Consider the following 27,317-nt stretch of genomic DNA (forward strand, 5'->3'; position numbering starts at 1 on the left):
CCATCACATTAAAAAATGTCGTTGGAATTTGGATCAGAAGTGCATTGTATATATAGGTGGCTTTTAGTAGAATAGACATTTTTACTATGTTAAGTCTTCCTATCCATAAGCAAGGTATGTTTTTCCACTTATGTAGTTCCCTTTTAGTTTCTTGCACTAGTACTTTGTAGTTTTCTTTATATAGGTCTTTTATATCTTTGGTGAGATTTATTCCTAAGTATTTTATCTTCTTGGGGGCTGCTGTGAATGGTATTGATTTGGTGATTGCCTCTTCGATGTTCTTTTTATTGATGTAGCGGAATCAAAGTGATTTTTGTATGTTTCTCTTGTAACCTGAGACTCTGCCGAACTCTTCTATTAGTTTCATTAGTTTTCTGGAGGATTCCTTAGGGTTTTCTGTGTATAAGATCATGTCATCTGCAAATAGAGATAATTTTACTTCTTCCTTGCCAATCCAGGTGCCCTTTATTTCGTTGTGTAGCCCAGTTGCTCTGGCTAGGACCTCTAGCACAACGTTGAATAACAGCAGTGATAAAGGGCACCATTGTCTGGTTCCTGTTCTCAAGGGAAATGCTTTCAGGCTCTCTCCATTTAGAATGATGTTGGCTGTTGGCTTTGTATCCCCCAAAAAAACTCAGTGCCATCGAGTCTATTCGGACTCATAGTGACTTTGTATAGATGCCCTTTATAATGTTGAGGAATTTTCCTTCAATTCGTATTTTGCTGAGAGTTTTTATCATAAATGGGTGTTGGACTTTGTCAAATGCCTTTTCTACATCAATTGATAAGATCATGTGGTTTTTGTCTTTTGTTTCATTTCTGTGGTGGATTACATTAATGGTTTTTCTAATATTGAACCAACCTTGATACCTGGTATAAATCCCACTTGGTCGTGGTGGATTATTTTTTTGATATGTTGTTGAATTCTATGGACTAGAATTTTGTGGAGGATTTTTGCATCTCTGTTCATGAGGGATATAGGTCTGTCATTTTCTTTTTTTGTGGTGTCTTTACCTGGTTTTGGTATTAGGGATATGGTGACTTCATAGGAGTTAAGTAGAATTCCACCATTTTCTATGCTTTGAAATACCTTTAGTAGTAGTGGTGTTAACTCTTCTCTGAAAGTTTGGTAGAACCCTGCAGTGAAGCCGTCTGGGCCAGGGGTTTTTTTGTTGGGAGTTTTTTGATTACCGTTTCAATCTCTTTTTTTGTTATGGGTCTATTTAGTTGTTCTACTTCTGAATGTGTTAGTTTAGGTAGGTAGTGTTTTTCTAGGAATTCATCCATTTCTTCTAGTTTTGGAAATTTGTTAGAGTACAATTTTTTGTCATAATCTGATATGATTCGTTTAATTTCAGTTGGATCTGTTGTGTTATGGCCCATCTCATTTCTTATTCAGGTTATTTGTTTCCTTTCCTGTATTTCTTTAGTCAGTCTGGCCAATGGTTTATCAATTTTGTTAATTTTTTCAAAGAACCAGCTTTTGGCTTTGTTAATTCTTTCAGTTGTTTTTCCGTTCTCTAATTCATTTAGTTCAGCTCTAATTTTTATTATTTGTTTTCTTCTGGTTGCTGATGGATTCTTTTCTTGCTCACTTTCCATTTGTTCAAGGTGTAGAGACAGTTCTCTGATTTTTGGCTCTTTCTTCTTTATGTATGTGTGCATTTATTGATATAAATTGACTTCTGAGCACTGTGTCCCAGAGGTTTTGATAGGAAGCGTTTTCATACTCGTTGCATTCTATGAATTTCTTTATTCCCTCCTTAATGTCTTCTATAACCCAGTCTTTTTTGAGCAGGGTGTTGTTCAGTTTCCAAGTATTTGATTTCTTTTCCCTAGTTTTTCTGTTATTGATTTCTACTTTTATGGCCTTGTGGTCTGAGAAGATGCTTTGTAATATTTCGATGTTTTGGATTCTGCAAAGGTTTGTTTTATGACCTGATATGTGATCTATTCTAGAGAATGTTCCATGTGCACTGGAAAAAAAAGTATACTTTGCAGCTGTTGGGTGGAGTGCCCTGTATAAGTCTATGAGGTCAAGTTGGTTGATTGTAGGTATTAGATCTTACGTGTCTGTATTGAGCTTCTTGCTGGAAGTCCTATTCTTCTCCGAAAGTGGTTTGTTGAAGTCTCCTACTATAATTGTGGAGGTATCTATCTCACTTTTCAATTCTGTTAAAGTTTGCTTTATGTATCTTGCAGCCCTGTCATTGGGTGCATAAATATTTAATATGGTTATATCATTCTGGTAAATTGTCCTTTTAACCATTATGTAGTGTCCTTCTTTATCCTTTGTGGTGGATTTAACTTTAAGGGCTATTTTGTCAGGAATTAATATTGCCACTCCTGCTCTTTTTTGATTGTTGTTTGCTTGATATATTTTTTTCCATCCTTTGAGTTTTAGTTTGTTTGTATCTCTAAGCCTAAGGTGTGTCTCTTGTAGGCAGCATATAGACAGATAGTGTTTCTTTACCCAGTCTGAGAGACTGTCTGTCTCTTTATTGGTGCCTTTAGTCCGTTTACGTTCAGCGTAATTATAGATAAGTGTGAGTTTAGTGCTGTCATTTTGATGCCTTTTTGTGTGTGTTGTTGACAATTTCATTTTTCCAGTTACTTTTTTGTGCTGAGAAGTTTTTCCTTGTAAATTGTGTGTTCCTCATTATGGTAGTAGTAGAATTTATGTTTGCTGAGTCATTATGTTTTTCTTGGTTTTTATTTTGAATTATCAAATTGTTAGACCTCTTTGTGGTTACCTTAATATCTACCCCTATTTTCTAAGTGAAAACCTAACTTGTATCGTCTTATATCACCTTGTTTCCCTCTCTTTATGGAAGATCTATGCCTCCTGTATTTAGTCCCTCTTTTTGATTATTGTGATCTTTTACATAAGGACTTCAGTGATTCCCTCTTTTGAGCATTTTTTTCTTTTTAAAATTAATCTTATTTTGTTTTTATGATTTCCCTATTTGAGTTGATATCAGGATGTTCTGTTCTGTGACCTTGTGTTGTGTTGGTAACTGATATTATTGATTTTCTGACCACACAATTTCCTTTAGTAATTCTTATAGTTTTGGTTTGGTTTTTGTAAATTCCCTAAGCTCATGTTTATCTGTAAATGTTTTAATTTCACCTTCATATGAGAGTTTTTCTGGATATATGATCCTTGGCTGGGGGTTTTTCTCCTTCAGTGCTCTATATACATCATCCCATTGCCTTCTTGCCTGCATGGTTTCTGCTGAGTAATCTGAACTTATTCTTATTGATTCTCCTTTGTAGGTGAGTTTTCTTTTATCCCTGGCTGTTTTTAAAATTTTCTCTTTACCTTTGGTTTTGACAAGTTTGATGATAATATGCCTTGGTGATTTTCTTTTTGGATCAGTCTTATATGGGGTTCGATGAGCATCTTGGATAGATATCCTTTCGTCTTTCATGGTGCCAGGGAAGTTTTCTGCCAACAGATTTTCAACGATTCTCTCTGTATTTTCTGTTATCCCTCCCTGTTCTGGAACTCCAATCACATGCAAGTTATTCTTCTTGATAGAGTCCCACATGATTCTTAGGGTTTCTTCATTTTTTTTTAATTCTTTTATCTGATTTTTCTTCAACGATATTGGTGTCAATTGCCTTGTCCTCCAGCTCCCCCACTCTGCATTCCAATTAGTCAATTCTGCTCTTCTGACTTCCTATTGAGTTGTCTAATTCTGTAATTTTACTGTTAATCTTTTGAATTTCTGAATGCTGTCTCTCTATGGCTTCTTGCAGCTTATTAATTTTCCCACTATGTTCTTGAATAATCTTTTTGAGTTCTTCAACTGCTTTATCAGTGTGTTCCTTGTTTTTTTTCTGTCGATTCCCTTATTTCATTTCTGAGGTCATCCTGGATGTCTTGAAGCATTCTGTATTAGTTTTTTTATATTCTGCATCTGGCAATTCCAGGATTGTATATTCATGTGGGAAAGATTTTGATTCTTTAATTTGGAGGGTTGTAGAAGCAATCATGGTCTGCTTGTTTATGTGGTTTGATATTGACTGCTGTCTCCAAGCCATCTATTAGATATTGTAATGATTTATTTTATATTTGCTCACTGAGTCTTATTTTGCTTTGTTTTCTTTCAGTGTACCCAGATGGGCTACTAGATTGTGCTGTCTTGATTGTTGTAGCCTTTGAATCACTTATGTCCTGTTACCAGCTGGTTTGGGCTGTTACCAGATATATAAGCCTAAGAGTCCATTCACTATTCTTGAATAGAATCAGCTTAGGTGTTCTGATTTTGGGTCACCAAGTGTGTGGTGTAGACTGTCACCTATTAACTTAGAGGAGTAGTGGTGATAGTTGTGTGCACCAGATTCTAGTAGTGGTAGGGGGTCACACTCCAGGGGGGGCAGGATGCTGACAGCTTCCCCATGTGCCAGTGAGGTAGGTGTGTCTATATTCCTAAAGCACTTTGGTGGGTGGGCTCTGCAGCTGTACCTTAGGCCCCCAATGCTTGTACCTCTAAAGATTGGTAGGCGTCAGTATCCTCAGACCCCTTTGGCAGGTGGCTAGGTGGTTTGGGTGGAGCTTCAGCCCTCAGTTCCCCATTGCGGATCAGGGAGGGCTCTGTTTAATACGTAGAGATATCAGACCTGGAAAACCTGTCTTTCCAGTGATCCGCTAAAAGAATTACAGTCAGATCTCTATCAGAATTGCCTTTGCATGATAATAGCCACCTTGTTCTCTGTAGGGATGAAAGCCAAAGACTGTGGATCTCATATGCTTGGCTGGAGCTGGTTCTGTATTTTTATTTCAGTTTAGGGAAGTCAGGGAAGGATTTTTCGTCCCTGGGTTGTTAGTAGCTGCTTCTCTCAGGCCGGGAGAATGCGTTAGGTCGAAAAAAACAAAAAACCGCAGGGCACTTCACTCCCTGGCCCAGGAAGTTCCAATGTTAATGAAGCTGCCTGGGGCAGGGAGGGGAGGGATCTGATAGATAGGAGAGAGTAGCACCCAGCAATATAGACGAAGTTACTTATCTTGCTTGGTGATGACTGTTTTATCTGAGATTCCCGAGGGGCATGTAACCTGTGTGGGCTGGCTGGGTCGAGATTGTCCCTGAGGGTCAGGCCCACGTCCCGTCCTTGTGCTATCTCAGAAACTGTGGTCACATCCTCCATTCCCAGTCCAAAGCCCAGCGCCAAGGTTTTCTGTCTGGGACGCTACCCTCCAGGCTCCAAAACCAGTCGCCGCTTCCAGGTGATTTCTCCTCCTGTCAGTGACGTCATTGTGCTGCCTCTGTGAGCTGGCTGGGTTTCCCCCAAGGTCACTTCGGGGGGCTAGGGCTGCGTCCCATGCTTGCGCCACCTCAAGAAGCCATGTTCACCCCACCTGCGCCCAGTCCAAAGCCTGGTGCCAAGGTTTTCTGTCTGGGTCACTGGCTCCAGGCTCGGAAAACAGTTGCTGCTTCCCCACGGTTGCTCGTTCCCTCGTTAGCCATGTCATTGCAGCCTGCTTGGGCTGGGTGAGTCGTTACCGAGGTTACCCCAGGGGGCTAGGAGTTACGGCTGTGTCCCCTGCCTGCCCAGCCTCAGCAAGCCACAATCAGCCCCACCACTCGGCACCAGGGAACCGAGAGGGCTCAAGGCTGTGGAGCAGGACACCGGTTCCAGAAGCAGTCGCTGCTTCAGGGCTCAGCTTTTCGCTCCCCTGTCACTCAGGTCAACTCTTTAGATCTGTGTTTCATGGTCAGGGTTCAGAGATTGTCATGGATGTGATCGATTCACTTGTTTTTCCAAGTCTTTGTTGCAAGAGGGATCCGTGGTAGCTTCTACCTAGTCAGCCATCTTGGCCTCCATCTTCTTCTTCTTTTTTTTTTTTTTTTTTGACAACAGTGCTTTTATTTAGCTATTTTTTTCTTTTTTTTTTTAAATAATTTTTACTGAGCTTTAAGTGAACATTTACAAATCAAGTCAGTCCGTCACATATAAGCTTATATACACCTCACTCCATACTCTCGCTTATTCTCCCCCTAATGAGTCAGCCCTTCCAGTCTCTCCTTTTGTGACAATTTTGCCAGTTTCTAACCCTCTCTACCCTCCTATCTCCCCTCCAGACAAGAGATGCCAACACAGTCTCAAGTGTTCTCCTGATACAAGTAGCTCACTCTTCATCAGCTTCTCTCTCCAACCCATTGTTCAGTCCCTTCCATGTCTGATGAGTTGTCTTTGAGAATGGTTCCTGTCCTGGGCCAACAGAACGTTTGGGGACCATGACCACCGGAATTCCTCTAGTCTGAGTCAGACCATTAAGTCTGGTCTTTTTATGAGAGTTTGGGGTCTGCATCCCACTGATCTCCTGCTCCCTTGGGGGTTCTCTGTTGTGCTCCCTGTCAGGGCAGTCATGGGTTGTGGCCGGACACCATCTAGTTCTTCTGCTCTCAGGATGATGTAAGTCTCTGGTTCCTGTGGCCCTTTCTCTTTTCTCTTGGGCTCATAGTTATCGTGTGACCTGGGTGTTCTTCATTCTCCTTTGATCCAGGTGGGTTGAGACCAACTGATGCATCTTAGATGGCCACTTGTTAGCATTTAAGACCCCAGACGCCACATTTCAAAGTGGGATGCAGAATGTTTTCATAATAGAATTATTTTGCCAGTTGACTTAGAAGTCCCCTTAAGCCATAGTCCCCAAACCCCCACCCTTGCTCCTCTGATCTTTGAAGCATTGACTTTATCCTGGAAACTTCTTTGCTTTTGGTCCAGTCCAGTTGAGCTGACCTTCCCTGTATTGAGTATTGTCCTTCCCTTCACCTAAAGTAGTTCTTATCAACTAACTAATCAGTAAATAACCCTCTCCCACCCTCCCTCCCTCCCTCCCCCCCTCGTAACCACAAAAGTATGTGTTCTTCTCAGTTTATACTATTTCTCAAGATCTTGTAATAGTGGTCTCATACAATATTTGTCTTGGTCCTTTTGCATCTGACTAATTTCACTCAGCATAATGCCTTCCAGGTTCCTCCATGTTATGAAATGTTTCACAGATTCCTCACTGTTCTTTATCGATGCGTAGTATTCCATTGTGTGAATATACCATAATTTATATAACCATTCATCCGTTGATGGACACCTTGGTTGCTTCCAGCTTTTGCTATTGTAAACAGGGTGGCAGTAAACATGGGTGTGCATATATCTGTTCGTGTGAAGGCTCTTATTTCTCTAGGGCATATTCTGAGGAGTGGGATTTCTGGGTTGTATGGTAGCTCTATTTCTATCTTTCTAAGAAAACGCCAGATAGATTTTCGAAGTGGTTGTACCATTTTACTTTCCCACCAGCAGTGTATAAGAGTTCCAATCTCTCCGCAGCCTCTCCAGCATTTATTATTTTGTGTTTTTTGGATTAATGCCAGCCTTGTTGGAGTGAGATGGAATCTCATCGTAGTTTTAATTTGCATTTCTCTGATGGCTAATGATCGAGAGCATTTTCTCGTGTATCTGTTAGCCGCCTGAATATCTTCTCTAGTGAAGTGCGTGATCATATCCTTTGCCTACTTTTTAATTGGGTTGTTTGTCTTTTTGTGGTTGAGTTTTAACAGAATCATATAGATTTTAGAGATCAGGCACTGGTCAGAGATGTCATAGCTGAAAATTCTTTTCCAATCTGTAGGTGGTCTTTTTACTCTTTTGGTGAAGTCTTTAGATGAGCATAGGTGTTTGATTTTTAGGAGCTCCCAGTTATCTGGTTTCTCTTCATCATTTTTGGTAACGTTTTGTATTCTGTTTATGCCTTGTATTAGGGCTCCTAATGTTGTCTCTATTTTTTCTTCCATGATCTTTATCGCTTTGGTCTTTATGTTTAGGTCTTTGATCCACTTGGAGTTAGTTTTTGTGCATGGTGTGAGGTATGGGACTTGTTTGCAAATGGATATCCAGTTATGCCAGCACCATTATTTAAAAAGACTATCTTTTCCCCAATTAACTGACACTGGGCCTCTGTCAAATATCAGCTGCTCATATGTGGATGGATTTGTACCTGGGTTCTCAATTCTGTTCCATTGGTCTATGTGCCTGTTGTCGTACCAGTACCAGGCTGTTTTGACTACTGTGGCTGTATAATAGGTTGTAAAATCAAGTAGAGTGAGGCCTCCCACTTTCTTCTTCTTTTTCAGTAATGCTTTACTTATCCGAGGCTTCTTCCCCTTCCATATGAAGTTGGTGATTTGTTTCTCCATCACATTAAAAAATCACATTAAAAAATGTCGTTGGAATTTGGATCGGAAGTGCATTGTATGTATAGATGGCTTTTGGTAGAATTGACATTTTTACTATGTTAAGTCTTCCTATCCATGAGCAAGCTATGTTTTTCCACTTAAGTAGGTCCTTTTTAGTTGCTTGTAGTGTACTTTGTAGTTTTCTTTATATAGGTCTTTTACATCTTTGGTAAGATTTATTCCTAAGTATTTTATCTTCTTGGGGGTTAATGTGAATGGAATTGAATTGGATATTTCCTCTTTAATGTTCTTTTTGTTGATGTAGAGGAATCCAAGTGATTTTTGTATGTTTATCTTATAACCTGAGACTCTGCCAAACTCTTCTATTAGTTTCATTAGTTTTCTGGAGGATTCCTTCGGGTTTTCTGTGTGTAAGATCCTGTCATCTGCAAATAGAGATAATTTTACTTCCTCCTTGCCAATCCGGATGCCCTTTATTTCTTTGTCTAGCCTAAGTGCTCTGGCTAGGATCTCTAGCACAATGTTGAATAAGAGCGGTGATAAAGGGCATCCTTGTCTGGTTCCCGTTCTCAAGGGAAATGCTTTCAGGTTCTCTCCATTAGAGTGATGTTGGCTGTTGGCTTTGCATAGATGTCCTTTATTATGTTGAGGAATTTTCCTTCAATTCCTATTTTGCTGAGAGTTTTTATCATAAACGGGTGTTGGACTTTGTCAAATGCCTTTTCTACATCAATTGATCAGATCATGTGGTTTGTGTCTTTTGTTTTATTTCTATGGTGGATTACATTAATGGTTTTTCTAATATTAAACCAGCCTTGCATACTTGGTATAAATCCCACTTGGTCGTGGTGGATTATTTTTTTGATATGTTGTTGAATTCTATTGGCTAGAATTTTCAGGAGGATTTTTGCATCTATGTTCATGAGGAATATAGGTCTGTAATTTTCTTTTTTTGTGATGTCTTTACCTGGTTTTGGTATCAGGGATATGGTGGCTTCATAGAATGAGTTAGGCAGTATTCCATCATTTTCTATGCTTTGAAATACCGTTAGTAGTAGTGGTGTTAACTCTTCTCTGAAAGTTTGGTAGAACTCTGCAGTAAAGCCATCCGGGCCAGGGTTTTTTTTTTTGTCGGGAGTTTTTTGTTTACCGTTTCAATTTCCTTTTTTGTTATGGGTCTATTTAGTTGTTCTACTTCTGATTGTGTTAGTTTAGGTAGGTAGTGTTTTTCTAGGAATTCATCCATTTCTTCTAGGTTTGCAAATTTGTTAGAGTACAATTTTTCGTAATAATCTGATATGATTCTTTCAATTTCAGTTGGGTGTGTTGTGATGTGGCCCATCTCGTTTCTTATTCGGGTGATTTGTTTCCTTTCCTGTATTTCTTTAATCAGTCTGGCCAATGGTTTATCAATTTTGTTAATTTTTTCAAAGGACCAGCTTTTGGCTTTGTTAATTCTTTCAATTGTTTTTCCGTTTTCTAATTCATTTAGTTCAGCTCTAATTTTTATTATTTGTTTTCTTCTGGTGCCTGATGGGTTCTTTTGTTGCTCGCTCTCTATTTGTTCAAGTTGTAGGGACAGTTCTCAGATTTTGGCTTTCTTCTTTTTGTATGTGTGCATTTATTGATATAAATTGACCTCTGAGCACTGCTTTTGCTGTGTCCCAGAGTTTTTGATAGGAAGTATTTTCATTCTCGTTGAATTCTATGAATTTCTTTATTCCCTCCTTAATGTCTTCTATAACCCAATCTTTTTTCAGCAGGGTATTGTTCAGTTTCCAAGTATTTGATTTCTTTTCCCTGACTTTTCTGTTATTGATTTCCACTTTTATGGCCTTGTGTTCTGAGAAGATGCTTTGTAATATTTCGATGTTTTGGATTCTGCAAAGGTTTGTTTTATGACCTAATATGTGGACTATTCTGGAGAATGTTCCATGTGCGCTAGAAAAAAAGTATACTTTGCAGCTGTTGGGTGGAGTGTTCTGTATAAGTCAATGAGGTCAAGTTGGTTGATTGTAGCAATTCCGTGTCTCTCTCTATTGAGCTTCTTACTGGATGTCCTGTCCTTCTCCGAAAGTGGTGTGTCGAAGTCTCCTACTCTAATTGTGGAGGTGTCTATCTCACTTTTCAATTCTGGTAAAGTTTGTTTTATGTATCTTGCAGCCCTGTCATTGGGTGTGTAAATATTTAATATGCTTATATCTTCCTGGTCAATTGTCCCTTTAATCATTATGTAGTGTCCTTCTTTATCCTTCGTGGTGGATTTAACTTTAAAGTCTATTTTGTCAGAAATTAATATTGCTACTCCTGCTCTTTTTTGCTTATTGTTTGCTTGTTATATTTTTTTTCCATCCTTTGAGTTTTACTTTGTTTGTGTCTCTAAGCTTAAGGTGTGTCTCTGGTCGGCAGCATATAGACGGATCGTGTTTCTTTATCCAGTCTGAGACTCTCTGTCTCTTTATTGGTGCGTTTAGTGCATTTACATTCAGCGTAATTATAGATAAGCATGTGTTTAGTGTTGTCATTTTGATGCCTTTTTATGTGTGTTGTTGACAATTTCATTTTTCCACTTACTTTTTTGTGCTGAGATGTTTTTCTTTGTAGATTGTGTGTTCCTCATTTTCATAGTATTTGACTTTATGTTTGCTGAGTCATTATGTTTTTCTTGGTTTTTATTTTGAGTTATGTGGTTACCTGAATATTTAACCCTATATTTCTAAGTAAAAACCTAACTTGTATTGTCCTATATCACCTTGTATCCCTCTCCATATGGCAGTTCTATGCCACCTGTATTTAGTCCCTCTTTTTGATTATTGGAATCTTTTACATATTGACTTCAATGATTCCCTGTTTTGAGCATTTTTTTTTAATTAATCTGAATTTGTTTTTGTGATTTCCCTATTTGAGTTGATATCAGGATGCTCTGTTCTGTGAACTTGTGTTGTGCTGGTATCTGATATTATTGGTTTTCTGACCAATTTCCTTTAGTATTTCTTGTAGCTTTGGTTTCGTTTTCACATTCTCTAAGCTTGTGTTTATCTGTAAATGTCTTAATTTCGCCTTCATGCTTCAGAGAGAGTTTTGCTGGATATATGATCCTTGGCTGGCAGTTTTTCACCTTTAGTGCTCTATATATGTCATCCTATTGCCTTGTTGCCTGCATGGTTTCTGCTGAGTAGTCTGAACTTATTCTTATTGATTCTCCTTTGTAAGAGACCTTTCCTTTATCTCTGGCTGCTTTTAAAATTTTCTCTTTGTCTTTGGTTTTGGCAAATTTGATGAGAACATGTCTTGGTGATTTTCTTTTTGGATCAATCTTAAAAGGGGTTCGATGAGCATCTTGGAGAGATATCCTTTGGTCTTTCATGATGTCAGGGAAGTTTTCTGCCAACAGATCTTCAACTGTTCTCTCCTTGTTTTCTGATATCCCTCCCTGTTCTGGGACTCCAGTTAAATGCAAGTTGTTCTTCTTGATAGAATCCCACCTGATTCTTAGGGATTCTTCGTTTTTTTTAATTCTTTTATCTGATTTTTTTTCAGCTATATTGGTGTCAATTCCCTGGTCCTCCAGATCTCCCACTCTGCATTCTAACTGCTCGAGTCTGCTTTTCTGACTTCCTATTACATTGTTTAATTCTGTAATTTTAATGTTAATCTTTTGGATTTCTGAATGCTGTCTCTCTATGGATTCTTGCAACTTATTAATTTTTCCACTATGTTCTTGAATAATCTTTTTGAGTTCTTCAACTGCTTTATCAGTGTGTTCCTTGGCTTTTTCTGTACATTGCCCTATTTCATTTCTGAGCTCATCCCCGATGTCTTCAAGCATTCTGTAAATTAGTTTTTTATAATCTTTATCTGGCAATTCCAGGATTGTATCTTCATTTGGGAAAGATTTTGATTCTTTAATTTGGGGAGTTGTAGAAGCAATCATGGTGTGCTTCTTTATGTGGTTTGATATTGACTGCTGTCTCCGAGCCATCACTAAGATATTGTAGCGATTTATTCTATATTTGCTCACTGAGTCTTATCTTGTTTTGTTTTCTTTCAATATACGTAGATGGGCTACTAGATTGTGCTGTCTTGATTGTTGTAGCCCTTGAATCATTTATGTCCTATTACATGCTGGTTTGAGCTGTTACCAGTTATATAAGCCTGAGTCCATTCACTATTGAGTAGAATCTGATTTTGGGTCATCAAGTGTGTGGTGCTGACTGTCACCTATCCACCTACAGAAGTAGTGGTGATATTTGTGAGCACCAGATTCTAGTAGCAGCAGGGGGTCACACTCCGGGGGGGCAGGATGCTGACAGGCTTCCCCCAAGAGTCAGTGAGGTAGCTGTGTCTCTATTCCTAAAACACCTTGGTGGGTGGGCTCTGCAGCTGCACCTTAGGCCCCCAATGCAAGTACCTCTACAGATTGGTAGGTGTCACCCTCCTTAGACCCCTAAGGCAAGAGGGTAGGTGGTCTGGGGGGAGCTTCAGCCCTCAATTCCCTGTTGTGGGTCAGTGAGGGCTCTGTTGAATATGCAGAGATATCAGACCTGGGAAACTTGTCTTTCCAGTAATCTGCTAAAACAATTACAGTCAGATCCCTATCAGGAATGCCTTTGCATTATAATAGCCACCTTGTTCCCTGTGGGGATGAAAGCCCAAGACTGTGGATCACATATGCTTGGCTGGAACAGGTTCTGTGTTTTTAGTCCAATTAGGGAAAGATTTTTGGTCCCTGGGTTTTTTGTAGCTGCTTCTCTCAGGCCAGGAAAATGGGTTAGGAAAAGACCAAAGAAAGAAAAACCACAGTGCAGTTCACCCTCTGGCTCAGGAAATTCCAATGTTAATGAAGCTGCCTGGGAAGGCAAGGGGAGGGTTCAGATAAATAGGAGAGAGTAGCAACCCGGAATATAGACAAAGTTACTTACCTTGCTTCAGATGACTGTTTTATCTGAGATTCCCAAGGGGCGCGTCGACTGTGTGTGCTTCCTGGGTATAGATTGCCCCCGAGGGTCAGGCCCGCGTGCCATGCTTGTGCTGTCTCAGAAGCCACGGTTAGTTCCTCCGCTCCCAGTCCAAAGCCCAGCGTCAAGGTTCCCAGGCTGGGACGCCGCACTCCCACCTCCAAAACCAGTAGCTGCCTACCGGTGACTTCTCCTCCTGTCAGCCGCGTCACTGCGCTGCCTGCATGCACTGGCTGTGCTTCCTTCGAGGTCAGTTCAGGGGGCTAGGGCTGCGCCCCGTGTTCGCGCCACCTCAGGATGCCGTGCTCAGCTCCCCTTCACCCAGTCCAAAGCCCGGCGCCAAAGTCTCCTGACTGGGACGCTGGCTCCAGGCTCTGAAAACAGTTGCTGCTTCTCCGTAGTTGTTCGTTCTCATCTCTGTCACTCAGGTCAACTCTTTAGATCTGTGTTTGATGGTCAGGGTTCATAGATTGTCATGTATGTGATCGATTCACTTGTTTTTCCGAGTCTTTGTTGCAAGAAGGTTCCGAGGTAGCTTCCACTTAGTCAGCCATCTTGGCCCCTGGCTCTATCTCATTGTAGTTTTGATTTGCATTTCTCTAATGGCTCATGACTGTGAGCATTTCTTCAAATGTCTGTTAGCTACCTGAATGTCTTCTTTGGTGAAGTGTCTGCTTAGTTTTTAATTGGATTATTTGTCTTTTTGTTGTCGAGATGTTGCATTTTCTTGTAGATTTTAGAGATTAGACCCCAAACATTTTGTCCCAGTCTGTAGTTTCTCTTTTTACTCTTTTAATGAAGTCTTTTGATGAGCATAAGTGTTTGATTTTTAGGAGTTCCCAGTTATCTAGTTTCTCTTCTGGTGTTTGTGCATTGTTAGCTATGGTTTGTATACGTTTATGCCAACGCTTCTAGCATTGTCCCTATTTTTTCTTCCATGATCTTTATCATTTTAGATTTTAGATTTAGGTCTCTGATCCATTTTGAGTGGGTTTTTGCCTATGGCGTGAGATATGGATCCTGTTTCAATTTTTTGCAGATGGATATGCAGTTATGCCAGCACCATTTGTTAAAGAGACTGTCTTTTCCCCATTTAATGGACATCTGGCCTTTGTCAAATATCAGCTGCTCATAGGCGATCTGGTACATCCGGGTTCTCAACTCTGTTCCTTTGGTCTATGTATGTGTTGTTGTACCAGTACCAGGCTGTTTTGACTACCTTGGCAGTATAATAGTTTCTAAAATCAGGTAGTGTGAGGCCTCCCACTTTGTTTTTCTTCTTTACTAATGCTTTCTTTATCCGAGGACTCTTTTCTTTCCATATGAAGTAGGTGATTTGTTTCTCTATCTTGTTAAAAAATACCGTGGAATTTGGATCTGGATTGCATTCTATGTGTAGATCGCTTTGGATAGAACTGACATTTTCACAATGTTGAGTCTTCCTATCCATGAGCATGGTATGTCTTTCCACTTATGTAGGCCTCTTTTGTTTTCTTGCAGTAATGTTTTGTAGTTTTTTTTTCTTTGTATAGGTCTTTTATGTGTCAGGTTAGACTTAGTCATAAGTACTTTATTATGTTGGGAATATTGTACATGTTATTGATTTGCTTTTCAAAGTTCTCTTCGTTAGTGTAGAGGAACCCAACTGGTTTTTCTATGCTTATCTTGTATCCTAATACTTTGCTGAAATCCTCTCTTAGTTCCAGTAGTTTCCTTGTGGATTCTTTGGGGTTTTCTAGGCATAAGATTGTATCTTCTGGGAATAGGGATACTTTTTACTTCTTCCTTACCAATTTGGATTCCTTTTATTTCTTTTTCTTGCCTTATCGCTCTGACTAGGACCTTCAGCACAACGTTGAATAAGAGTGGTGATAAAGGGCATCCTTGTCTGGTTTCCATCCTCAGGAGGAATGCTTTCAGTCTCTCTCCATTTAGGGTGATATTGGCTGTTGGCTTTGTGTAAATGCCCTTTATTATGTCAAGAAATTTCCCTTCTATTCCTATTTTGCTGAGAGTTTTTATCAGCAATGGGTGTTGGACTTAGTCAAATGCCCTTTCTGCATCAATTGATAAGATCCTGTGGTTCTTATCTTTTGTTTTATTTATGTGATGGGTTACATTGAATGATTTTCTAATGTTGAAACCTCCCTGCATAGCTGGGATGAATCCCAGTTGGTGAGGATGAATTATTATTATTTTTTTTGAGATGCTGTTAAATTCTACTGCCTAGAATTTTGTTGATGATTTCTGTGTCTATGTTCCTGAGGGACATGGGTCTGTAATTTTCTTTTTTTGTGGTGTCTTTACATGACTTCGTATCAGGGTTATGCTGGCTTCAAAGAATGAGTTTGGGAGTATTCCTTCTTTTTCTATGCTCTGAAATACCTTTAGTAGTGCTAATGCTAACTCTTCTCTGAAAATTTGGTTGAATTCTCCAGTGAAGCTCTCAGGGCCAGGGTCTTTTTTGTTGGGAGTTTTTTTAATCTAATTACCTTTTCCATCTGTTCTTTTGTTATGGGTTAATTTCATTTTTCTACCTTGTTTCATGTTAGTTTAGGTAGATAAAGTGTTTCTACAAATTTTTCCATTTCCTCTAGGTTTTCATGTGTTGAAGTGTAATTTTTCATAGTATTCTGCTACGATCCTTTTATTTCAGTTGCATCTGTTGTGATACCACTCATCTCATATCATATTGAAGTTATCTGCTTCCTCTCATGATTTTCTTTTGTCAGTTTGACCAGTGTTTTGTTGACTTTGTTGATCTTTTCAAAGAATCAACTTTTGGTCTTGTTGACCCAACTGTTTTTCTTTTCTCTATTTCATTTATTTCTGCTCTAAACCCTATTATTTCTTTTCTTCTGGTGCCTTCAGCTTCTTTGTTGTTCCTTATTTCTTTGAGCTGTAGGCTTAATGTTTTGATGTTGGTCCTTTCTCCTTTCGAATGAGTGCATTTATTGCTATAAATTGACCTCTGAGCTCTGGTTTTGCTGTCTCCCAAAAGTTCTGCCAGAATGTGTTTTCTTTCTCACTTGAGTCTATGAATTTCTTTATTCCGTCCTTGATTTCTTCTATAACCCAGAGGCTTTTGAGTAAAGTGTTCTCTAGCTTCCATGTATTTGACTTTTTTCCTTGGTGTTTCTGTTACCGATTTCTACTTTTATAGTTTTATGGTTAGAAAAGATGCTTTGTAATATTTTGATGTTTTGGATTCTGTTAAGGCTTGCTTTGTGGTCTAAAATGTGGTCTCTTCTGGAGAATGTTCCATGTGTGTGGGAAAAGAATGTGTACTTGGCTGCTGTTGGGTGGAGTGTTCTGTATATATCTATGAGGTCAAGTTGGTTGATCGTGGCATTTAGATCTTCCATGTCTTTATTGAGTTTCTTGCTAGATATTCTGTCCTTCACTGAAAGTGGTATATTGAGGTCTCCTACTCTTATTGTGGAGCTATCTATTTCTCTTTTCAATGCTGTGAGAATATGTTTTATGTATTTTGGAGCCCTGTCATTGGGTGTGTATATATTTACTCTGGTTACGTCTTTCTGCCGTACTGATACTTATTCATTATATAGTGTCTTTCCTTATCTTTTGTGGTGGATTTTGCTTTCAAGTTTATTTTGTCAGGGATTAATATTGCCACTCCTGCTCTTTTTTGGTTGTTCTTTGCTTGATATATTTTCTTCCATCATTTGAAGTTTAGTTTGTGTCTTTAAGTCTAAGGCATGTCTCTTGTAGGCAACATATGGACTGATTGCATTTTTTATGCATTCTGCCACTCTCTGTCTCTTTATTGTTGCATTTAGTCCGTTTACATTCAGTGTAATTATTAATGGGTAGGATTATAGTGCTGTCATTTTGATGTATTTGTGTGTGTGTGTTTGGTGCTGACAGTTTCTTTGTTCCACTTAATTTTCTGTGCCAGGCAACATCCAACCACCTGAGGACCCAGTTGTCCTGAAAACCCTTCACTGTTAGCCCACATGGACTGCTGTCAAAGGAGATGCTCTGTGTGACCTCAGCTGTGAACCAGAGGGGGTGGGGAGACAACTACATAGTGGCCAGACAACTCCTCAAAGAGCTAGTAACTAACAGGAGTCTGGGGATGTGCTTATCAGCTAAAAGCTTTGTTGGTCCAAAGTGTTGGGAGGGCTGAGCTGGGTCAGACTATCAGGGCATGAGAGGAAGGGGTGGGCTACAGGAAACCAGGAAAGACACCCCTGTCCCCAGAGAAGGCCCCACCACGGATTTGGCCTGGACACACTCCGAAGCTGAGTATCCATTGTCTCAGCAGCAGAGAATGGCTATTGAGTGTGGCAGCCTCCGCCTGGGCAGCCTCAGTCTATCTCCTCTGTAGCTCAAGAGTCACAGTCAAGGATGGGCAGATCAGAGTCAGAAGCAGAGGTCTGAATAAGCCCAAGCCTCTGGCCACAGTAGGCCTGTTGTGGACTTGAAGGTCCTACAATAGGCACCTGCCTGCTGCCTACTGCCTGCTCCCCAGCAAGAGCCATCCCCAGGTCTCTCCTAAGTTCATGTCAGGTTGTCTGCCGAGGTGAGACATTTTTAACAGGATACAATGCTGTTAGGAAGAGGGTGAGAAGAATATTGGTTCGACACGGGCCATTGCTTCCCTTCTGTGGCTTCCTCACCCTGGATTCCATCCTGTGGTCTAGAATAAAATTTCTCTTGAGTCCAAGTTATGTGGACTCAAGCCTCAGGTCTTGCAGGCTGAAGGCAGACAACCTTGGGGTCACCATTCATAGAGGCATCTCTGAGCTGGCAAGTGAACGTGTCTGCTGAGTAATGCGTTCTGCCCACTCCAGGTTCCCTCTCCACTTCCGTGGCTGATAAGGCACCTTCGCAATGAAGGAAGCTGATTAAAATATAACATGGGCACTGTGGCCACCAGGTGGCACCAACACAGACTTCTGCTGCTAAGCAGGGGCTGAGGAAGAGAGGATGGAGGACCTTTGTTCTCTGGACCCTTCTTAGAGCCTCAACACCTCCCTAAGCCAGAGGAGTGAAAAGTGGTCCTGGTCTAGATGAAAAGATCCATTTGGTTTTTTGTTGTATTTCTTGGAAGGATTCATTCATCAGCATCATACCCAGTCCTGCTATGTACCAAGAAGGAACTAGAGAATACAAAGAATGAATAACCTCTCCTCAAGTAACTCAAAGTCTCAAGGGGGAAGCAGATAATGTACTGATAAAGAAACATTTATTAAGCACCTACTGAACGCTCATTTAAAACCCTTTTAGTGACTCCCCATTAGCTTCAAGCTAAAACCAAGGTTCTCAGCCTTCCTGTCCTCATCCCACCCTACCTCTCTGCTCTAACCGTGCTAGACTAGCTGCAGTTCCCCAGCACACCCCTATGCCCTGGGCCTTACCCTCGTCTTTCTCCATCTTTCTGAAACTGGCTACCTCCTCTATGTCTCTGAAGGTGTCACCTCCTAAAAAAAAGCCTTTCTTGACCTACCCAAATCATTGCACTTGTCAGCATTTATTCAGATGATCTTTTAAGGGACAAGTAAGTTTTGGGATAAGAGGCAGCAACTACACCATACTTGTATGTGTGTCCCCAGTGCTTAGACAAGTGTGTAGCACACAGTAGGGTTCTCAGTGGATGGGTGGGGTAGGGTTCTCAGTAGGTGGGTGGGGGTGGGGTGCTCAGTGGATGGTTGGGAGGGTGCTCAGTGGATGGTGGGGTGAGGTGCTCCATGGATGTGTGGGCTTACAGAGACGAGTGAATCAAGGCCCATCTCACAACCTGGCAGGGAAATCAGGCCCTGGATCCCATCTACAGAGATCAGAGAGGGTTCCCCCAAATAGGAGACACTTGAGCTGAGCCTTGAAGGAAATTCCAGAACATGAGACTAGCAAAAGGGACAGCACAGAGGCCTGAAGCAGCACATGGAGTACGAGGGTCTGCAAAACTGTGCAAGATGCAAGTGGAGGAGCTGGAGAAGAGCAAAATCCAGAAAATGAGGGGCCGCTGTGCTGGGATAAGGCAGTGGAACTTTTTCTGGAGGGTAATAGGGAGCCATTGAAGAGTTTTAGATTGGTGAAGTGTATTCGTGGGTGTTAGATGGTGTATCAGTGAGCGATTGGTGGGTAACAAATTACCCCAAAGCTTAAAACAACCACTAGGTATTTAGCTCATGAATCTGTGGGCCACACACAAAGTTCTGCTATTCGGGACCGGGCTCAGCTGATCTCCACTGGGCTCCCTCATGGCTCTGCAGTCAGCTGGTGGGTCAGCAGCTGCTGGCTGGTTCTGAACAGCCTCACTGAGGTGGCTCCCCTCCATGTGGTGTCTCAGTATCCAGCAGACCAGCCTGGGACAGTTCACACAGCGATCACATGTTTTAAAGAGAATGCGTGAGGATGTACAAGGCTTTTTGAGGCCTGGGCTGGGAACTGGAACACTGTCACTCCTGCCTCATTTTATTCTTAAAGCGAGTTAGGACACCAGCCCAGATTGAATGAGTGGAGCCACAAAGTCACATGGCAAAGGGCATGGATATAGAGAGGTGAGGAAAATTGTGGCCGTTCAGGTGGATCCCTCTGGCCCTGTAGGGTGAGGAAGGTGACAGGCAGGCCAGGCGGGAGTCTGTGAGACCAGCCCACGTGAGAGACAAATGATATATCATTGCAGAGAAAGGCTAGGCAAGAGGGGCTTCCAGAGGTGTAATCCATACTGAAGGCTATAGTCTTTGATTTTCATCAGTAAGTCTTCTGGTATATGGATGCAAACCACAAGAGGGCAGCAGAGAACCATCAGCTAGAATGGTTGCCCTTGGTCAAAATCAAGTGACCAGATTTGTCTGAAGTTAGAGATCAGGTCAAGCCCAGGTTAAGGATTTTAAAACCATTTCCTAGGTAAAAGGCAGGATTGCTTTGCACTTAAGGACGCAGGCTCTGGCGTCAAACTGCCGAGATTCATGTCCCAGCTCTATCACCAGGGCCAGCTTCCTGAGCGTGTGACCTGTGCAGTCACATGGGACCCTGCTCTCAGAAGAAAGACCCCATACTTGCATTAATCCTCTGCTGTAGCTGTCTGGAAATTCTGACTAATTTTTAACAAGGGTCCCACATTTTAATTTTGTACCAGGCCCTGCAAATTATGTAGCTTGTCCTTTCTGTCACTTACTAGTTGACTATGCTTGTTTGGACAGAACAAGGGGATAGTGATTGGTTTAAATTCAGGAAAGGTGTGCGTAAGCGTTGTATTCTTTCACCATACCTATTTAATCTGTATGCTGAGCAAATAACACGAGAAGCTGGACTTTATGAAGAAGAACGGGGCATCAGGATTGGAGGAAGACTCATTAATAACCTGCGTTATGCAGATGACACAACCTTTGTTGCTGAAAGTGAAGGGGACTTGAAGCACTTACTAATGAAGATCAAAGACCACAGCCTTCAGTATGGATTGCACCTCAACATAAAGAAAACAAATTCCTCACAACTGGACCAATGAGCAACATCATGATAAATGGAGAAAAGACTGAAGTTGTCAAGGATTTCATTTTACTTGGATCCACAATCAACAGCCGTGGAAGCAGCAGTCAAGAAATCAAAAGACGCATCACATTGGGCAAATCTTCTGCAAAGGACCTCTTCAATGCGTTGAAGAGCAAAGATGTCACCCTGAAGACTATGGTGCGCCTGACCCAAGCCATGGTATTTTCAATCGCATCATATGCATGTGAAAGCTGAACAATGAATAAGGAAGACTGAAGAAGAGTTGACGCCTTTGAGTTGTGGTGTTGGCGAAGAATACTGAATATACCATGGACTGCCAAAAGAATGAACAAGTCTGCCTTGGAAGAAGTGCGGCCAGAATGCTCCTTAGAAGCAAGGATGGAGAGACTGCCTCTTACATACTTTGGACATGTTGTCAGGAGGGATGAGTCCCTGGAGAAGGACATCATGCTTGGCAGAGTACAGGGTCAGTGGAAAAGAGGAAGACCCTCAACGAGGTGGATTGACACAGTGGCTGCAACAATGAGCTCAAGTATAGCAACGATTGTAGGGATGGCGGGGGACCTGGCAGTGTTTCGTTCTGTTCTGGATAGGGTTGCTACGAATCGGAACCGACTCGACGGCACCTAACAACAATATGGTTCGATCTTGTGTTAGCCTTCACTTGGTTAATACCAAGTATTCACCTCATAGGGTTGCTGTGCAGATTATTTGAATTAATATGAAAAGTGCATAGAACACAAAATAAATATTCCATAATCCTTAGCTACTACTATTATTAGGGTTCAAGCAAATAACGAACATAATCACTGAAGGCCCATGCCCATGTCTTCCTTGTAAAGGTCTGTCTGTCTATCAGCCCACCCATCTTGCTTTATGACCAAGCACTTACGTACCAGTGAGAGCTCCTTTGAGGTGATTCCAACTCATGGCAACCCCATGAGTGTCAGAGAACTGTGCTCCATAGAGTTTTCAATGGCAGATGTTTTGGAGGTAGATCCCCAGGGCTTTCTTATCAGTTGCCTCTGCGTGAACTCTAACCCCCATCCTTTTCAATTAGCAGCCAAGCGTGGTAACCATTTGTACCACACAGGGACTTGCTAGGGGGCCACAATAATGAATCCGATCTTAGCCGTGACCCCAGGACTAAGTGAAGTGATAGTCTAACGGGAAAGCCTCTGGTCACCAGCTAACCTGGCTTCAATTTTATCCCCAGTTTCAATGTACGGATGAACATGAAGGAGCCATGGCCACGAGGACGGATGGCCAAGCAGTCCTGAATTGGTAAGGCAGCTGTGTGACCTTGGACACAGTGTTCCTCTCACTGAGTCTCAGCCTAATAAAAATAACCATCCCCCTATTCCAGGGTTGTTGGAAGATTGAGAGGAAATGCTGGCCTTGGACATGCTTTATCCATTACACAGGGGCTATGGGCATGATGGTCACAACCAGGTGGGAGCTCTAGAAGGGCCCCTTCCACCCCCCTGCTCACATTCTCTCAATGATGGAAGAAGGTTGGGCTGTGGCAAGGGAAGGAGGCTCTTTCCTGGCAGCCGAGCTGACACATCTGTGAGAGTCTAACATGAATTTCATCCAGGAGGAGTTGCCCCCTCAGGGCAGAAGGACTCCAAGTTCATGGGGAAACATGGGCTTACTCTAGCCCCTCTGCCAATGCAAGTAAATCAAGTTTTATTGGAACACAATCACACTCATTTATTTACATGTTGTCTATAGCTGCTTTCTTGCTACAAAGACAGAGTTGAGTAGTTACAGAGCTGAAAATATTTAATCTCTGGCCCTTTACAGAAGAAGTTTGTCAGCCCCTGCCATAGTCTGGTAGCCATCCCAAACCCACATCTGAGGGCCAGTTGGGGACCTGGAGGCCTCAGGAGACACCAGTGGGGCCAGATGACTATGCTGATAGCCCGTTGCTCCCCCACCTGCCACACACCCCAATGAATCATCACTGGTAGGGTTCCTACAACTTAGTAGACCAGGAACGTGGGTGAGAGATCCTGAAATGTCACCAGCAGAAGTGGGCTCCAGATGCAAATTAAATTCAATTGTTTCTAAAAAAAATGAAGTCCATTTTTTTACCTTCTGTGTTTGTGAACTGAGATGTCACATCCAATTCACAGGGCCAGGTGTGCAGATCCTGGGCTAATTGTTCACACCTGCCTTCAGCCACTCACCTCTATACTTGCCAGGTGAAGCTCTGGACATGCTTGCCAGCTGGGTGGTTCCCACTCAGAAGACTGCATTCCCACAAGGCCCTTGTGAAGGGGGAGAAGGCGGTCGCTATGCTCGCACCCTGCGGGCCTGCCTTCTTGATCACAGCTAACAGTCCAGTGGGCATTCAGCCCCAGGGTGCCTAGTGGCTGGGGTATCACACCCTGGTCAGTGGTGATCTGTACTGGAGGGTGACTCAGACAACCAACCAAACCTCTTTTAGGAAGTTTGAAACTACAGAGAAAGCCAGAGCACAGGAGAGGGGATAGAGGAGAACGAGAGATGACAGTGAGCAGAAACCCTGAGTAAACCGACTGATAGGGTCTTGGCAGGAGCCGGGACTGCAGAGGCTGAGAGGATCTGAGTGCCAATAAAGGTGGATACCCAGCTTAGTGGATAGGGGACACCTATGCAGGAAAAAAGAGAGTGGTGAAAAGCAGGAGGTTGACAAAAATGGCCCCGTTGCTGTAGCTCTCTTGGGCCCATTGCCCCCAGACGACATTCAGGTCTCCACAAGGTCTGGCCGACTTTACCTTTCCTCACACTTCCTCACATTGTTACCACAAGTCTCCAGTCACCAAAGAATTTCTGGGTCTGGCCTCCCCGTAGTTTTACGCTCTCACACTAGCATACACTTGGCCTTCCGCATGTCATCACAAATTGTAGATTCATGCTTCTCACTCACTGTATGGTGGCCCCGTCTGCCCCCTGGCTTCTGCCACAGGTGAGCCAGTGTTCACATCCCATCTCTCCTCCAAAGTGCCTGTCATCTGTCTTTAAGGCTGTTTGTTTGGATTTCAACCCCAGCTTTTTGGTGTGTTAAGGAAAAGTTATAATTTTGAGAAAAATCCAGTGTTTTCCTCCAGTTGGGATAAGAATGACACCTCTTATAGCTTTCTGCCTCAGAGCAGAAGGCAAAACTAACCTCTAAGGCAGTTTTAGGATGATGCTTGAGGGACTTACTCCAAGGTGGTCACCACCCAAGAAGTAGTCCAGGCTACAGAGGCTATAGACCAGCTGCTGGAGGAGGTAGCCTTGGGGAGGGCCTGGGAGAGTACTGTGCATATTGAAGGTGGCATAGGCCTGTGGAATGGTCAGTCAGGCCATGCAGCAGTGCCACAGGGTCGCCACGCCACCTCTTCCTCCCACCGCACTCCAGGGACACACTCAGCCTATGTCACCTCCACCTCCATGGGTAGCTCCACACTGAAAAGAGGGGTGCTCCTCTCTGACCATCCCAAATCCAGCTGTTGGAAGTTGTTGAGGACCCAGAGAGATGGTGCAGACCTAGGGCCCCCTCAGCAGCTCCCAGAACTCAGCCTGCTGCTTCCTGTTTGCCCAGAGGTCCAGCCATCCCCAGTAGAGCACCTTCCTGCTCATGGTGCAGTCATTCTAAGGGAAAAACTCAAAACAAACCCATTGCCTTTGACTCCAACTCATGGGGACCTCATTTGTTACAGTGTAGGCCCAAGCTCTATAGGGTTTTCTTGACTGTAATATTTACGGAAGCAGATCACCACGCCATTCTTCTTTCTTCAGCAGCAAGAAAGGTGGGTGGGTTTGAACTGCCAACCTTTCAATTAGTAGTCAAGCACAAACCATTTGCACCATCCAGGGACCTCATTCTCTCTAAGGAGGAAAGTTTAATCTCCAGACCAAGACACAGACACTGGCTTCATCTCCAAAACATTTATTCCCAAATTTGAGGCAATCGGTACAAAATTCTCCATCCCACCAGACAATTCTTCAGCCTCCACAATAAGAAGCCTCTTTGAGCTATAAGTGCCTTCTGTAGAATGCCCATGTAGAGTACCCAGTTGGCCCTCTGTTCATAGCTCAATGTGCTCTGTCTGCGCTGGCTTCTCTGCTCCTTTCTTGGCCAGGACCTCAGTCCAGAAAGCCACCTCCTTGTCTTTCAGCTTCTGGGCTGCCTTAGTGGTGGTGCCAATCTCCAGGTACCCTTCCTTCTGGTCATATGCTGGCCAATGGGGCAGCCCCTCTCCATTGGGGTCCCTGGGAACAGAATCAAATAGAAATTCCCAAAGTTACTGTGTGGTCTGAAGCAACCTTCTGAAACATGCATGGACCCATTGGTTTCATCTCTGCCAAGAGGCTCACTTGCCTCCAAGACAGGGAGCTCACCATCTCTGGGGGGAGCTTGTTCCCTTTTAAAAAGCTCCCATTGTTAGAGTACTTTGGTCATAGAGTCAAGAGCTTTACCACTTAAACTTCCCAAATAGGTATACCCTATTACCCCGTCCCCAACTCTGCTCCTCTCTGCCACCAATCTCACCCATTCCGAGCAAAGTTGGCCCACAGCTTCATCACCATCTTGCTGAGTTTGACCTCCTCTTCTGTGCCACTTTCTGTGGAGAAGGGAAAAGAAAAAAAGCCTTTGATACTCAAAGTATGCTTCATGGACCAGCAGCATCAGAATTAATTGGGGGCTCATTAGAAATGCAGAATGTTGGTCCTTATCCCAGACCTACTGATTCTAAACCTGCATTTTAACAAGATCCTGGGTAATTTGTGTTCACTTTAGGTTTGAGAATTACTGATCTGGGAGTTAGTGATGGGCCTCTAGTCAATCTGTGAGCTGGCTGCATTTATCTTTTTGTGCCCACATGACCCTCCTTCCCCTTCAGAATCACAATGTCACACCCCATAGCTGCCTTCACAGGAGCTCCAACTCCAGGACTGCTCTCCCTTGGGTATTTTCTCAATCTCCTTCACCCACCCCCATTTTGATAGTCTCAAAAAAACAGAGCTGAAATGGTCCTATGGGGTTATACAACCGGGAGATGCCCAGAGGCATTGGTGTGTCAGAGAGAACCAAAAGGTGGGTCACAAGTTATCTGTAACACTTAGTGGTTAGGTATTGTAGGCATTGGTGAAGGATTTTCTTTAAAATATTGTGTTATTAAATAGATCAGATTTTAAAAGATGTGAGTTTTAGATAAATGTTAAAATAGATGGTAGTTATATACCACATAGATAGATGGTAGAGAGATAAAAAAAAATAGATGCTAGATAATAGAGGAACAGACAAGTTAGAGAGACACACACACACATAAGAAGTGATTCAAAGTTCACACCAAGTCTAGCCTTACTCTCACTCGCATTCTGTTATGCTCTTAGGAGTGGGAAATGTAGGGATGGCATTCTAGCCCTACAGGCGACCTACTACCTGTCTTATTGATGCCACAGGTCCGGATTCTGAGAGTGACCACAGCTGAGAGCATGTGAATGCGCATCCCCCATCATGCATGTTAGAGCAGGAGAAAGGCTGGGAACTGCCCAATGTAGTTCAACCCTATTATGGTGAATTCAGGAAACTAAGGCCAGGAAAGAAGGAGGAAATTGCTTAAGGCCACCAAACCGAGACTTGAGCCCAGGTCTCCTAACTACAAGCTCATAGCCAGCAAAGAGCCATCACCTTTTAAAAATGGGGTCCCGAAGACCGAGAAGAGCTCGTCCCCGTGATCTCCTATCACCGTCTTGGGTTTCATCTCTGGTGAGAAGCTTGGGCGATGCTGAAATTCGTACATGTAGGTGGGGCCTCCAGCATCTGAGATACAAGAATTCATGCTCAGTTCATTTTATAAGATGCATACCTGGATGATATCAAAGTCTCCAGGGGGCCCTGAACATTCAAGGAATTGGTCACACATCTGGGTACTGAGTACACAACACCAACAATATTAATAGTGGCTGAGCTTTGTGAGTGCCAACTGTGTGTTGGGAACTGTGTGGCTCTGCAGGAAGCCCCTGGTTATCATCTCAATTCAGAAATGGAGGTTCAGGAAAGCTCATTAACTCACTTAAGACTTCATAGTTGATTGAGTTGGGGCAGGGATTTGGGCCTAGTATTTGTTGAATGAATGAATGAATGTTGAAATTCCTACATCAATCCATTCAAAATGACTATCCTCATAGGGCCCTAGGTCAATTCATATAAACCCCTTTGCCTACCGATGCCTTCATACACACAAAAATCTATATACATCCAGTGTACGCTACTGTATTTCATTGATAAAAGACTAGTTTTCATTCCTTTGGAGAATATCTACAGTCCAATAGGTGTCTTCAATTTTCCCTAGTTTTGAACATTTCCACTGGTATAGAAATTTTACAACTTTTCCTCCCTAGCATAGTAAGAAATTTACAAAATGCAGAAAAATGAACAAAAAGATCACTTACAATCCCACCACTCAGAGAAAGCCTTTTTTGGTAATTTAGCACATATGCCTTTAAAAATATACATAAAATTGAGATAATATCATATTTACTATTTTGGAATATACTATAATCATTTCTTCACACCATTAAATATCATCCACAAAAAGATTTAACAATAAATGTCATCCCAACACGAGGATTTGTCTCTGTGCTGTACAAATGGTTAATGTGCTCAGCTGCCAACTGAGAGGTTGGAGGTTCAAATCTAACC

General features: G+C 42.3%; 1 pseudogene; it reads right to left on the bottom strand.

The window, feature by feature from the left end:
* Positions 1-24,589: 24,589 nt before the first annotated feature.
* Positions 24,590-27,317, bottom strand: part of LOC126065082 (liver carboxylesterase 1-like) — a 42,169-nt pseudogene continuing 39,441 nt past the window's right edge.

The sequence above is a fragment of the Elephas maximus genome, chromosome 21, assembly GCF_024166365.1.
Source record: "Elephas maximus indicus isolate mEleMax1 chromosome 21, mEleMax1 primary haplotype, whole genome shotgun sequence".
Taxonomy (NCBI): Eukaryota; Metazoa; Chordata; class Mammalia; order Proboscidea; family Elephantidae; genus Elephas; species Elephas maximus.